Genomic DNA, 13,335 nt, shown 5'->3' with positions numbered 1-13,335 from the left:
ATCTGAAGCAACTGTCATTGTTACTAAGAACCAATGTCTTTGCCCTCTTTGCAAATCTCAATCACCACCACTAGAAGAGCTTTTTTAATAATAATTTTAAAAAAAACATAGAAACATAGCTTTTAATACCCACAAGTGTTAAGGTCCATGTGATGCCAAGTTGAGACTAGGAGAGCTGTGTTGGCGGTAGATGCTGGGCTGGCAGCTGGGGTGCACACTCACTAAGTGACCCTCTCCCAAAGAAGAGCACTGCAGAAAGCCTGGTTCACATCCTTGCTTCAGAAAAGTTCAAGTTTCCAAAATGTCATGTATCTCTGTGTCATCAGCATGAAGTCAAACCTTCGTATTAATCCATAAAAGCCACTGATCTTGCCTAATATTCCCTAACATGGCCCAAGCTTTCCCGTATCTAGCCCTTTTCCACAAAGTATCTTCTTTCTATAATACCCACTCCCATCTACACAAAGGAAAGCCCTACACATTTCCCAAGATTCAACTCAGATTTCACATTTTCCACATAGCCTTCCCAGATCCCTCCGCTATAATCCTTCTCTATTTTGAACAAATTATAGCACTTTCTTTGCACTTCTCTCATGTCCCTTGTTTTTTCTGCTTTATATTATCATATTTGTTTACCAGTCCTATCCTCTCCCACTAGATCGAAGCTTGAATCTATACTCCACCAAATGCTGACAAGGATGTGGACCAATAAGAACTCTCATTCCTCGGTGGTAGAAATGCAATGGTATAGCCACTTTGGAAGACAGTTTGACAATTTCTTACAAAGTTAAACATAGGTTGCCATAAGATTCAACAATCACTCTCCTGGTATTTACCTAAATAAGCTGAAATTTTATGGCTGCACAAAAACCTGCATCCAAACGTTTGTAGTAGCTTTATTCATAATTGCCAAAACTTGGAAGCAACCAAAATGTGCTTTGGTAGATGAATGTGGTAGATCCACAGAATGGAATTATTTTCATCGATAAAAAGAAATGAGCTATTAAGCCACAAAAAGACATGAATAAATTTTATTTTTTTCTTTTTTTTGAATTTTATTTTTTTTATACAGCAGGTCCTTATTAGTTATCTATTTTATACACCTCCGTGTATACATGTCAATCCCAATCTCCCAATTCATCACACCACCACCCCACCCCCGCTTTCCCCCCCTGGTGTCCATACGTTTGTTCTCTACATCTGTGCCTCTATTTCTGCTTTGCAAACCGGTTCATCTATACCATTTTTCCAGATTCCACATATATGCGTTAATATATAATATTTGTTTTTCTCTTGCTGACTTACTTCACTCTGTATAACAGTCTCTAGGTTCATCCACAAAAAAGACATGAATAAATTTTAAATACATATTGCTAAGTGAAAGAGATCAATCTGAAAATTCTATACACTGTATTATTCCAACTATATGACATTCCGAAAACTACATGACAGTAAATATACAATATTTTGGAAAATTATGAAGACAGTAAAAAGATCAGTGGTGGCCAGGGATTCATGGGGGGAGAGGGAGGGATGAATAGGTGGTACACATGGGATTTTTAGGGCAATGAAGCTATTATTCTGTATGATATTGTAATGATGGGTACATGTAACACACTTGTTAAAACCCACAGACTGTACAACACAATTATGGACTTTAGTTAATCATAATGTATCAGGGGGATTCCCTGGTGGCGCAGTGGTTGAGAATCTGCCTGCCAATGCAGGGGACACGGGTTCGAGCCCTGGTCCAGGAGGATCCCACATGCCATGGAGCAACTAAATCCATGTGCCACAACTACTGAGCCTGCGTTCTAGAGCCCACAAACCACAACTACTGAGCCCACACGCCACAACTACTGAAGCCCACGCACCTAGAGCCCCTGCACCACAACAAGAGAAGCCACCGAAATGAGAAGCCTGCGCCCCGCAACGAAGAGTAGCCCCCGCTCGCCACAACTAGAGAAAGCCTGCACACAGCAACAAAGACCCAACACAGCCAAAAATAAATAAATAAAATTAATCTATTTTAAAAAAATAATGTATCAATATTGTCTTATCAATTGTAAGAAACACACCACACTAATGCAAGACATTAATAATAGGGGAAATTTCAGGGCCCCAATAGTGGTGAAAAGATACATGGGAACTCTGTGCTTTTTGCTCACTTTTTTTTCTGTAAACCTAAAACTGTCCTGAAAAATAAAGTCAATTTTAAATGTTTTAATGAATCAGGGAGTTCATTTCTTTATTAAATCTGGTGCGTGTCCCAATTAAAACTGTTCAATGTGAAAAGTTCGAGTATAAAGAGCTAACACTGTAAAAGCTAAAGCTAAGAGAGGCAGTAAGAAAGGCAGATAAGCAATTGGAAAAAATCCATTTTACTGGGGAAAAATAATAACAGTGGTGTATTCTTACAAATGTAGGTTGTGTGTGATTACAATATACCTTTTTCTTTCTTCTGCCCTGGAGTTCAGAGACTGATGTGCTATTCTAGAAAAGCTACATAACTTTTCTCTGGCTGATTTGAAAATACTGGTGTTCTCACTAGAGGGATGATGCAAAGATTTAGAAAAGTTACAGAAAGATGTGGGGAAAATAAGTGTAAGTTCCAGGATCCTGTGCAGAGATCAAGGAAGGTCTAATTCCAAGAATTTCCACTTCATATTTTCATTTCTATGAGTTCTAATTGGTTCCATTTCAAATCTCAAAAGCCCCTTTGATTTCTTTAAATATATTAGGCAGACTTATTTTACACTCTGAAATATACTGTTCCAAACTGCAGTCTATGTGGAACTGATTCTGCAGTGTGTTTTTTCTATTAACTCTTGCTTATGGTGGCTTATTTTCTTATGGTTGCTTTGAGGGGGAAAGGGGATCTTTACTGTGAATTCATGGTCCTTAAACTTTATTTGTGGGAATTCTATAAGGATTTAAATTGTCTTCTTCTAGAATAGATTTCCCTTTCTTTCTATCAGGAGTCAGGAGTACTCTAAGTTCTCTAAGACCACGTTCAACTAAACATTCAACCTGGGGTTTCTCAGGCTCTCTGCAAGGAGTGTGAATTCAAACCCAAAACCTACCTTCATGCAGACTTGTAGTTAGAAATTCTCATGGGAGACTTTTTTTCCCATTTCACCCACAACCAAAGCAGAGATAGATACATAGATAGATAGACATACACATGCTTACATAAATGCATACATAGGAACGTACATACACACATATACATACATACATATATACATACATACATATATGAGAGCACAAGGTTTCTACCACTCCCTCTCCAGAGCAGGTTTTTCCTCATCCACTGAGGTTTTAATCATATGGTTGCCAACTCCTCAGCCTCAGGCTCTATCGCCTGAGCCCCCTACACACAGCCTGTTAAAACCCAGGCTTGGGGCCACTGGAGATCATTAGATACCTCAGGGACAAAAGCTGGCTCCAGTGGCTACTTACCCCTAATGCTTCATACTGCCTTTCCATCTCTGTCCTCCAAGAGATTCCCTTATGTTTCTGCCAGCTCAGCCATGCTTTAAAAATTACTTTTCAAAAAACACATTTTATCCAGCATATTTAGGTTTTCCTTACTAAGGGAAGTTTCTCTAAACTCTAGTTGGCCCTAGAGCTAGAAGTAGAACCCACCTACTTACAGACCTGGCACAAGGGCTGGCTGAAAGGCCACTGTTTTCTCTTATTTCTAAGTATGAAACTTTATATGATTCATAATTCCAGGTAGTATTTTTCATTTTGTTTCAGCTTTTTCAACTTCCTTCCATGGCCATGTTCCACATGGCCCAACTGGTCCCACTCTGGCCCCAGTTCCACACAAGGAATGTGGTTTGGTCCCCAACCTGACATGAGTCACTCTGGCCTCACCAGCAGAGGTGAGGAATGGACCCGCACTCAGTGCTCCTCCAAGAGTGGCCTGATGGCAATGCCAGGCCTCAAACTGATTGTTACTGGTCTGCTATGAGATAAAGAGCCATGCCAGAATTTAAATCAGCCACATCATTAAGCAAGCTTTTCTTGATGAAGTAAAGAGAGTATAGATTTACGTTTTGGTCACATTTCCTTACGCCACCGGTAACAAACAGTTCTCTGACCATCTATGCTGATATCACTGCTTTAGATAATCCCTGCTTTGGCCAGAGGGAGCCTGAGATGGTAACCAGAAGTAGATCTAGGGTCTGAAGGTCTAGTTAAAAAAAACTGGCTGTAGCTGGTTGAAGAGGTAATAAAAGGATTAAAGACTACATATGAATATTAATAACTAACATTTCCATTGGGAAAGAATCATTCAAGAATTTAATATACAGGGGCTTCCCTGGTGGTGCAGTGGTTGAGAGTCCGCCTGCCGATGCAGGGGACACGGGTTCGTGCCCCGGTCCGGGAAGATCCCACATGCCGCGGAGCGGCTAGGCCCGTGAGCCATGGCCGCTGAGCCTGCGCGTCTGGAGCCTGTGCTCTGCAATGGGAGAGGCCACAACAGTGAGAGGCCTGCGTACCGCAAAAAAAAAAAAAAAAAAAAATTTAACATACTAAAAGAATGATGCTAACAATGACCTTAGGTGTTGAAAAAGAAATTAAACAGTATTCCTACCCCATGTTAACATCCAAATAATAGGCTTAATTTCAACCTCTAAAATTGTCATAATTTTTATCTATGCATTCTAATTTTATGTTGATAAATGCTATAATGGTTAAATGTGTTTTATGTATATGCATTATAATTTTTATAATACTTCTTTTACTTTATATAATTATATTAATTATATTCTTCAATGTGCTATTATTTGCTTATTTCTTGAAGCATGTCCATGCACTTGTTCCAGGTAATCACATCCATGGCACATGGCCTCAACCAATGAACTCTGAAAATCAATTCAAAGAGCAAAATTTGAGTTATGCTAAAATCCAACTAGCTTTATTATATATTTCTAGAGCCTCTGCTCAACAATAAAGCTTTAAGGAAAAACAAGTAGCATTATGAAACAAAATTGCCATCAAAATTCTAATTCTGAAGATGACTTTCAAGATATGGCACATTATCATTCAGAAACAGCCCAATACTACACCCAATAACAATATCAGGTCCGCATTATCATAATACATGTGAAGAATCATAATCCAGAAGAAAATATCCTTAATACTCATAAAAACATTTTTATTGTGTAAGCAGAATACAAGGTATATTTATATCTCCTCTTGTTCCAAATTGGATTTAAAACTGAAATCTACTAACATATTTTATAAATGGATTAAAAATGATAGTGGAAACAAAATAAGTCAATGAAAAAACATCTAATTATCCTTAATATCTTATTTCCAAAGCACTATAGCTAGCTGTGTTTTCAATTTATCCTACACTACATTCAAATGTCACATGTAACCAATAACTTTTAAAAGGTTACTGGCTCATTTATTCATTCCACAATAACTCCTGAACACTAGCCACGTACCTGTAACTGCTACATGCTGTTTCTCAACCAGTAAATGATACTATTCAGTTGCAAGAAGTTTTGTCAAACTTCTGCATCAAATTATACATATATATACATACATGTGAAATTTTAATGTTCTACTTACTTGTTTCAAAATGTGTTTCTTTGCCTATGACTAAGAGAACAAATTTTGTAAGGTCTGTTTACCTATCAACGTGTAAATCTCACTTTCAAAATTTCACAACCAAATATTTTTCATCATTATTGCATACACCTGTCATCACCTACAGAAGAAAAACAAAGAGGTCTTTGTATACTCTATAAAAAAATACCAATTTTAGGTGTCAATGTTATTTTATCCAGCTTCCTAAGAGCTGTTACAAATGAAAAAATAAGATTAAATAACTCCTACAGTTCTGAACAATGGCACCAAAGAAAGAGTACAATTACTTTTCCAACTCAGGCCTTAGTGTATGAAAACTAAAGGATACTAGTTAGTCTTCCAGTTTAACCACAAACATGTCAGGTTTGCTTGGAGTTCTGTTGAATTTGTAAAAGATGTATAACAGTTATTAACAGCTTAACAGTTTCAGAATAAAGCTGACATTTGTGAGTAGCCCCAAATCTTAGCTGAAAATTGGCTGAACTATACAGGTGTGACCTAGAGAGGTTGGATTTAATGAATCGTCCACAGGTTGAAGCGTCAAAAGAATTGGGGATTGGCCCAAGTCTATCAATAACTAATTGTGAGTCCCTGAAAAATCATTTAACTGTTCAAGACTTTGGTTTCTGATCCATGGAACTGGCTCACGTGACCTCTAAGGGCCCTTCAGCTCTCACATTCTATAATTCCAATTCCAATTCTGGCATGTTTAGCAATTGAAGGTAGACCCTCCATCCATTCACTGAGCAGAAGAAACCTCCAGTCTTCTGATTGGGGTCCATGTATTCTTATACTAGGTTAAATGGCAAGAGCATGTCAAAATAAGAATCAGAACACAAGGATTTATCATCCTTTGTGAACCACATTCTTATCCACAATGCTCAGCAACAGGCTTCGAGTGCTAAACATTTTGATGCAATCATGACAATGCAGTTCAGCAAACAAGGCCAAGCTCAGTGGTTTCCAGGAAACCAAAAAGGGAAAGAATGTAGAAAGAAATAGTAGAGACTTCAAATGATGAAAAAAATGAATTAAGTTCAAACAGAGAATCAAAAAGAGAGAAGAGAATCAATAAAGACCTAAAAAGTACGGTCAGTGCATTTAGAATGAATGGAACCGTGGAAAGCTTTTCCCACCAATACTAACAAAACATCTTTGAGAATATTTTATCATTAAAGGAGTCAATGAGATAGATCATATTGACGATTCTTTCTTGGAAAATGCAAAAACTAAAATTGAATTCTTTTGATTTGTGAAAGCTAGAATTATTATGCAACTTCATTAATGGCATTTTTACGTAATCCTAGAAGTTAAAGATGTTATTTGTTTTTTAAAAAATCCCCTTAGTTTTATTATCGCAATGGAATACTCAATACCTCAGAAAAATTAGACCAAACGTGAATTATTATTTCTTTACATTACCCAAAAAGTTCCATTACACTAAAGGATTAAAATGTGTATAAATAAAACAAGGAAATAATAGAATTGCCTCAATTATGACTCCCCTTTCTTTAGGAATAATGGAATTTTCATAAAAAGTAGAAAAATAAAGCTAAGCTATTAATACATATTCTACTTCCCTTCAGGTTGTTGTCAGTATATATACATAAATACATTATATAGTTATAGTTGATACTTAGAATCTATCTAGAATTTTTATTTTTATGTTTTGTATCACTCATTCCCAATTAAAAGTCCTTTCTTGACAAAATTCATATACTTGTCACTTTTATTATCCCATCATAGTATTAAATGGGTTAAGACGCTATAAATGCTTTGACATTCTATTTGAGAGCATTTAAATTGTTTCTTGTTTGGTTTGGTTTGGTTTGGTTTTGCTTGGGTGTTATTTCTTTGGAAATATTCCTAAAATATTCTTTGGAATTAAGCAGGTCAAAAATATAAAAAGCGTAAGAGCTGTTGCTATAACAATTGGCCCGTTGCTTCCCAGAGGGAAAGATAACCAATTTAAAGAGCTACCAATAATGTTCACATATCACTGTCCACACCTCTCCTCCTAGCATACAATTATATCACATTTATCATTGTTTTTGCTGGTCTGGTAAATGTACAGAGTGCCTAAACGTTGCTTGAATATGAATTTTAATCACTGGTCTGGTGAAGCTGAACATTATTCCTTGTGACCCACTCTACTTTTCTAAATGCATAAACACCACTTATTGAGAGACAATAAGTAGCAACCTTTTGTATGCATCAATGCAATCATATTTTTAAACATTAATTCTGTTTACAAATGCAATACATGTAGATTACTGAAAGTTAGAAGATAAAGAAAAGTATGAGAAATAATATAAATATCACCCACAATCCCAACACACTTTTCCCTTTAAATAGAGTATGTTATAAAAAGTGAATTTCCTTTTTCACCTCCCCATCCATCCTATCCCCACTAAAAGTAAGCACTCTTAAGCATTTGGTACATATTTTTATCCTTGGTACAGGAATTTTCTATGACTTTTTTTGTTTATAAAAATGGTATAATACTGATCATTGTCTTATGCAAAAGGCACTTTTTCCTTAATATGATATCACAGACATCTTTCCAAGTTACACAGATCTACCTCATTCTTTTGATGGCAGTATGGGATTCTATTATGGTATATATGTTATGAAACCAGGTCAGAGAAGGGCAAAGGGGTCCCAGCTGCTATCTGGGGTATACATATCACATTTGTTCTTTTTTTAATTTTAGATATGGCCTCATACGTACCACCAATTCCCTTGCCTCTTTGATCTTCCACTGCAATCACCCAACCTCTTCTCATCCCTGCCTCAACTCACAATCCATTTTCTCCATTTTTGGTGGACTGCTGAGGGCCGTCAGAGAAGACTCCAAGCCTTACTGGCTGGCACCATTTTATAGCAGGGGTTTCCAGCCTCAGCTGGGCAGTCTTCATTGTTTACCATGGTTTCTTTCTCACCCTCACAAGGTCTATTCCCGTCCTTTCCTACCCTGCTTCAAGGCCCTATCCCCACTCTACCTCTCATTCTGATCATATGGCTTGACCTCTAATTTACAGAGTAAATAGAGAACATTCAGGCATGACCTCTCTCACCTTCTCTTCATCTCTGAACCTGCCCTTCTAGGCCATCCTTCCTTTCTTTCATCCTGAGTCAGGAAAAGGGCATCTTGATTCTTCTCCAAGGCTTATCCCTCTGTCTTCAATTTCATCCTCTATACTATACCCTTCCCCTTCCTTATCATAGAAACAAGCTTATGTAAATGCCATATTAATAATGTTAATAACAACAATAACAATTTAAGTGCAGTTTACATAGCACTTAAAATGTGTCAGACCCTGTTCAAAACACTTTATGTATGTTAACTAATTTAATCTTCATATCAGCCTGTGAGGTAGGTATTAATTACAACTCTCCCCATTTTTCAGATCTAGGAACTGAAGCACAGAGAGGTCAGGAGACCTGCCCAAGGTCACACAGAGAGTAAGTACAGAGTTGAGATTCAAACCCAAGCAGTTTGGCTCTTAACCACTATGTTCCATGTATAGAAGCTTACATAACGGAACTATAACCCAGGGAGGTAATAAAAAGCAGAGTGGGGTTAGAAGACTGAGTGGGCAGAGAAGCCTATAGAGCACCAAAACAAGGGAAAGTGACTCTCAGAGCTAGATGGGATTAGAGGTACCAGATGGTACTGTATGGCAAATGATGGAGAGGGTATTTGTGGGGTTTGTTGCCTACTCTATGAATATGGCTACTTCCATTTTCTCCTAATTCTATTATCTCAAATTATCTCCACACAAGTAGTTAGCCTGACAGATCATGGTCAAAGCCAATACTCCTAACCCCATGGGAACCAACTAGGTGAGAGGTGAATGGCTCAGCACAAATCCTCCCCCAACATGTGAAAAACAGCTCAAAGCACAGCACCTTCACATGCTCACCATACACAAGCTGCCTACTTGTGCTGGAGAAGCTGACCTACCATCCAGCCACTTTTTTTTTATTATTGGAGTATAGCTGATTTACAATGTTGTGTTAGTTTCAAGTGTACAACAAAATGATTCATATATATATATATATATATATATATATATATTCTTTTTCATATTCTTTTCCATTATAGCTTATTACAAGATACTGAATATAGTTCCCTGCGCTATACAGTAGGTCCTTGTTGTTTCTCTATTTTATATATAGTAGTGTGTATATGTTAATCCCAAACTCCTAATTTATACCTCCCTCCCCCCTCCCTTTCCCCATAGTTTGTTTTCTCTGTCTGTGAGTCTAGTTCTGTTTTGTAAATAAGTTCCTTCATATCATTTTTTAGATTCCACATGTAAGTAATATCATATGATATTTGTCTTTCTGTCTGACTTACTTCAGACTAATACTTCTTAATTACTAACATTACAAATTAATATTAACTAATATTACTTCTGACTAATACTTATTTAGGATGATAATCTCTAGGTCCATCCATACTGCTCCAAATGGCATTATTTCATTCTTTTCCACAGCTGAGTAATATTCCATTGTATATGTGTACTGCATCTTCTTTACCTATTCATCTGTTGATGGACATTTAAGCTGCTTTCATGTCTTGGCTATTGTAAATAGTGCGCTATGAACATTGGGGTGCGTGTATCTTTTCAAATTAGAGTTTTCATCTTTTGCAGACATGTGCCCAGGAATGGGACTTAATACTTAAACCCTCCCTACAGCTACCTAGCAAGTGTCACTCCAGCCTAATTTGAAATCCTTGCCCCTGAAAGATCACTCCCACTGAGATCATTCTAACTTTCTTCCTTAGTATTTAGCAGAAATCTGTTGCTTTGTGGCTTCCCAATCACCATGCTTTTTTCCCTATAGTATAAAGAATAAAAATAATGCTTCAAATGTTAGTCCTTCAAATCTCTTCAGGAAGTTTTCATGAGTGATTTTTCTACCAAACCATCCATCCCCTCCTTTCCCACAACACACACACACACACACACACACACTTACACACACACTCTCACACATACACACACGCAATGTCCTTTCTTCACCAGGCTGAATAAACACACTCAGCCTCCTCAACAACCCTTCACATGAGCTGGTTTTCATACCTTCTTTATCCTTGTCCCTCTCCTATCCAAGTATGATCAGCTTTGCTCACCTCTTCCTTCATGTGTAGCACAGCAGCTACATTATAGTTCTGACTCATTCTGAGTGAATCCAAAAGATTTGTTTCACATATGCTGCTTCTAGTAGCCATTACTCATTCTGCCTCTACTCATGCAGCTGGTGCTCAGGCCCCTGCATGCCCACTGAATTTCATAGTATATTTTGAGCCTCACCCGCATTTCAGTGTGCCTACTTCTCCTAGCTCCTGAAAGCAGGATCCACTGATACCAATACCACCACCACCTCCAGATTAAATCAAATCCCACTTCTTCCACCAATCTTGACCAATGCAAATGTGCATCCACAGCCTCAGGCTACCATCAGAAACATAGGATTAAGTCACTTTTCCAGCCTTTACTCACAAATCAATCCTGGGATCCAGGTGGCTCCAGGAGCATCCCACAGGGCTCCTGCATTGCCCCTTAGCTCACTCTTTCCTCCTTCTATCCCTAAGAGTAGTTGTATTTAGATTTGAGCCTTTAATCACCAATTCAATGGCCACAGATTACTTCTTTCACCCAAATCATTGATCTGGAAACAATGCTCCATTGCAATAGGGAGAATAAGACAAAATTAGCCGTTTCTAGAAGCTATATCGTTCAGAAAACATAGTCTTTGGTCTGTAGGCAACAGGCTAACTTTTCTATATATATAAAAGACAATGTCATATTCTCCTGAAAAGTGTTACTAAATTTCCAAAAGTAACTTTCAACAGAAGATTTAAACCAATTAATACTAAATATTTAGGAAGCACACAAACTGAGCCTTAGATACTATAAGTAACACCATCTCTCACCAAAAATAAGTACGCCAAGAATCACAAGCAAAAGGACAGAGGTCATCTAGCCTCAATTCCTTGATTTCAAAGTTATAAAACTAAGTGTCTAAGAGACTGAGTGACTTAGTCAAGGTAACAGAGCAGGCTACTGACATCATTGAAACAAAGACTGGAGTCTCCAGATTTCCCATCCACAAAGTACCTAGAATTCTATGAGGTACAAAGGGCTTTACAGAGTTTGAAGCAGACACAGGATCGTCCCTCAAAAGTACACACACAGTACACAGTCTATTCCATAGGCCATTATGAAACAATAAGCAATTAAAACATAAAGACAATACAGATCATTACTCATGGGCCTGTATCTACCAGATACCAGTTTCTGAAAGTGCTGACACACAAAAATGTGGAATTATCATTTATACAAGGGATTCCAAACATTTTCCAATGAATATTACTGGTTATAACAAATTTACCACACTTTAACGAAAAGACAATATTAATCAGAAAAGAAAAGCCAGTAAGTACCAGAAAGGCAGTATAGCATGGCTGTTAAAAGCTAATCATTTAACCCCTATCTCTTCCTCCAACTAGCTGTACAACCCTGAGGAAGTTATTCAACCTCTCTGTGTCTCCATTTCCTCATCCATAAAATGAGGATAGTAGTGTTTACCTCACAGAGTGGTTGTAAAAATTAGGTAAGTCAATAAATCGTAAACTATTTGCAATAGTGCCTGGCACATAGTAGATACATAATAATTGTTCTCTACTTTTTTTTTTTTTTTTTGCTTTTCTGTATTTATATTATTCTTTTCCACTTAGACAACAACCAACTCTTGATATTTATCTTATCTCTTTAAGTCTAGCCAACCATCATATGACACTGGAATAAAATGTAAGATTTTCTAAAGGACCCAGCTTTCGAGTCAAGAATTAAATAATTTATAGAGACATGGTAGAAAAGAATGGATACATGTCCAAGGCATAGGACAAATGACCAGAAATGAGGAGAACTGAATTATGGAGAATGACCGGCTTTGCCTACCTGGGATTGGTAGGTCTGGGATGAAAAGTGCCAACAGTTTTCAAAACCAGTCAAACCACAAACATTGTATTTACCACATCAAGTTTTCAATGCCTCACCAACCACCCCACAACTACCGGCCAAGGGCAAAGAACCCCTATGCACTTCCTAACCATTCCTACTTCTTCCCCATATCATCACACTCAAGGAGAAAAAAAAAAAAAACGCTGAGAAAATAAGAATAGAGGTCTCCCTGAAATATAATTCCATCAAATTTCCCATGAAAAGTAAGCAAAAATGAATGATAAAGAGAAGCACAATGCATTTATTCCCTCTAGATCTGTTGCCTGACTCTCATTAGGTAGACCTAGATACCCTTTAGGCCCGAGTCAGTGCTGTTGTCCATGGCTGGCAAGTGGGAAGAGCAATTCGGCTGGACGTGACCATGAGGGGTGAAGAACCTCAGTCAGGAATGATGGACACTCGTAGAAAGCTCTAAGGAGGCCACAGTTTAATCAAAAGTACTTACCTGATGCTAACTCTCATGGGGCAGCATACAAAACGCAATAATGAGAGAAGAGAGTGACCAGGTTATAAGCAGCTGGACAGGAGGTGACAATGCTGAGAGAAGGGTGATACAAGTAGGGACAAGAAAGAAAAGATCTTCAAAGAGTCATAAGGAACAGTGGTAAGATATGGCCACAAATCAGAAGTACTGGTTAAAACGTCATGAGGCCTGAAGATCACACAAGAGAAGAGGATTTAGTAGGAG

General features: G+C 37.7%; 1 protein-coding gene across 1 annotated transcript in view; it reads right to left on the bottom strand.

Annotated features, from left to right (window-relative positions):
• FSIP1 (fibrous sheath interacting protein 1) overlaps positions 1–13,335 on the bottom strand; it is a 214,052-nt gene that overhangs the window by 116,681 nt on the left and 84,036 nt on the right. The window lies entirely within an intron of this gene.

The sequence above is a fragment of the Monodon monoceros genome, unplaced genomic scaffold (genome assembly GCF_005190385.1).
Source record: "Monodon monoceros isolate NGI ecotype Baffin Bay Population unplaced genomic scaffold, NGI_Narwhal_1 Super_Scaffold_21, whole genome shotgun sequence".
Taxonomy (NCBI): Eukaryota; Metazoa; Chordata; class Mammalia; order Artiodactyla; family Monodontidae; genus Monodon; species Monodon monoceros.
The sequence above is the reverse complement of the archived record's forward strand: the minus strand, read 5'-3'. Positions and strand labels throughout refer to the sequence as shown.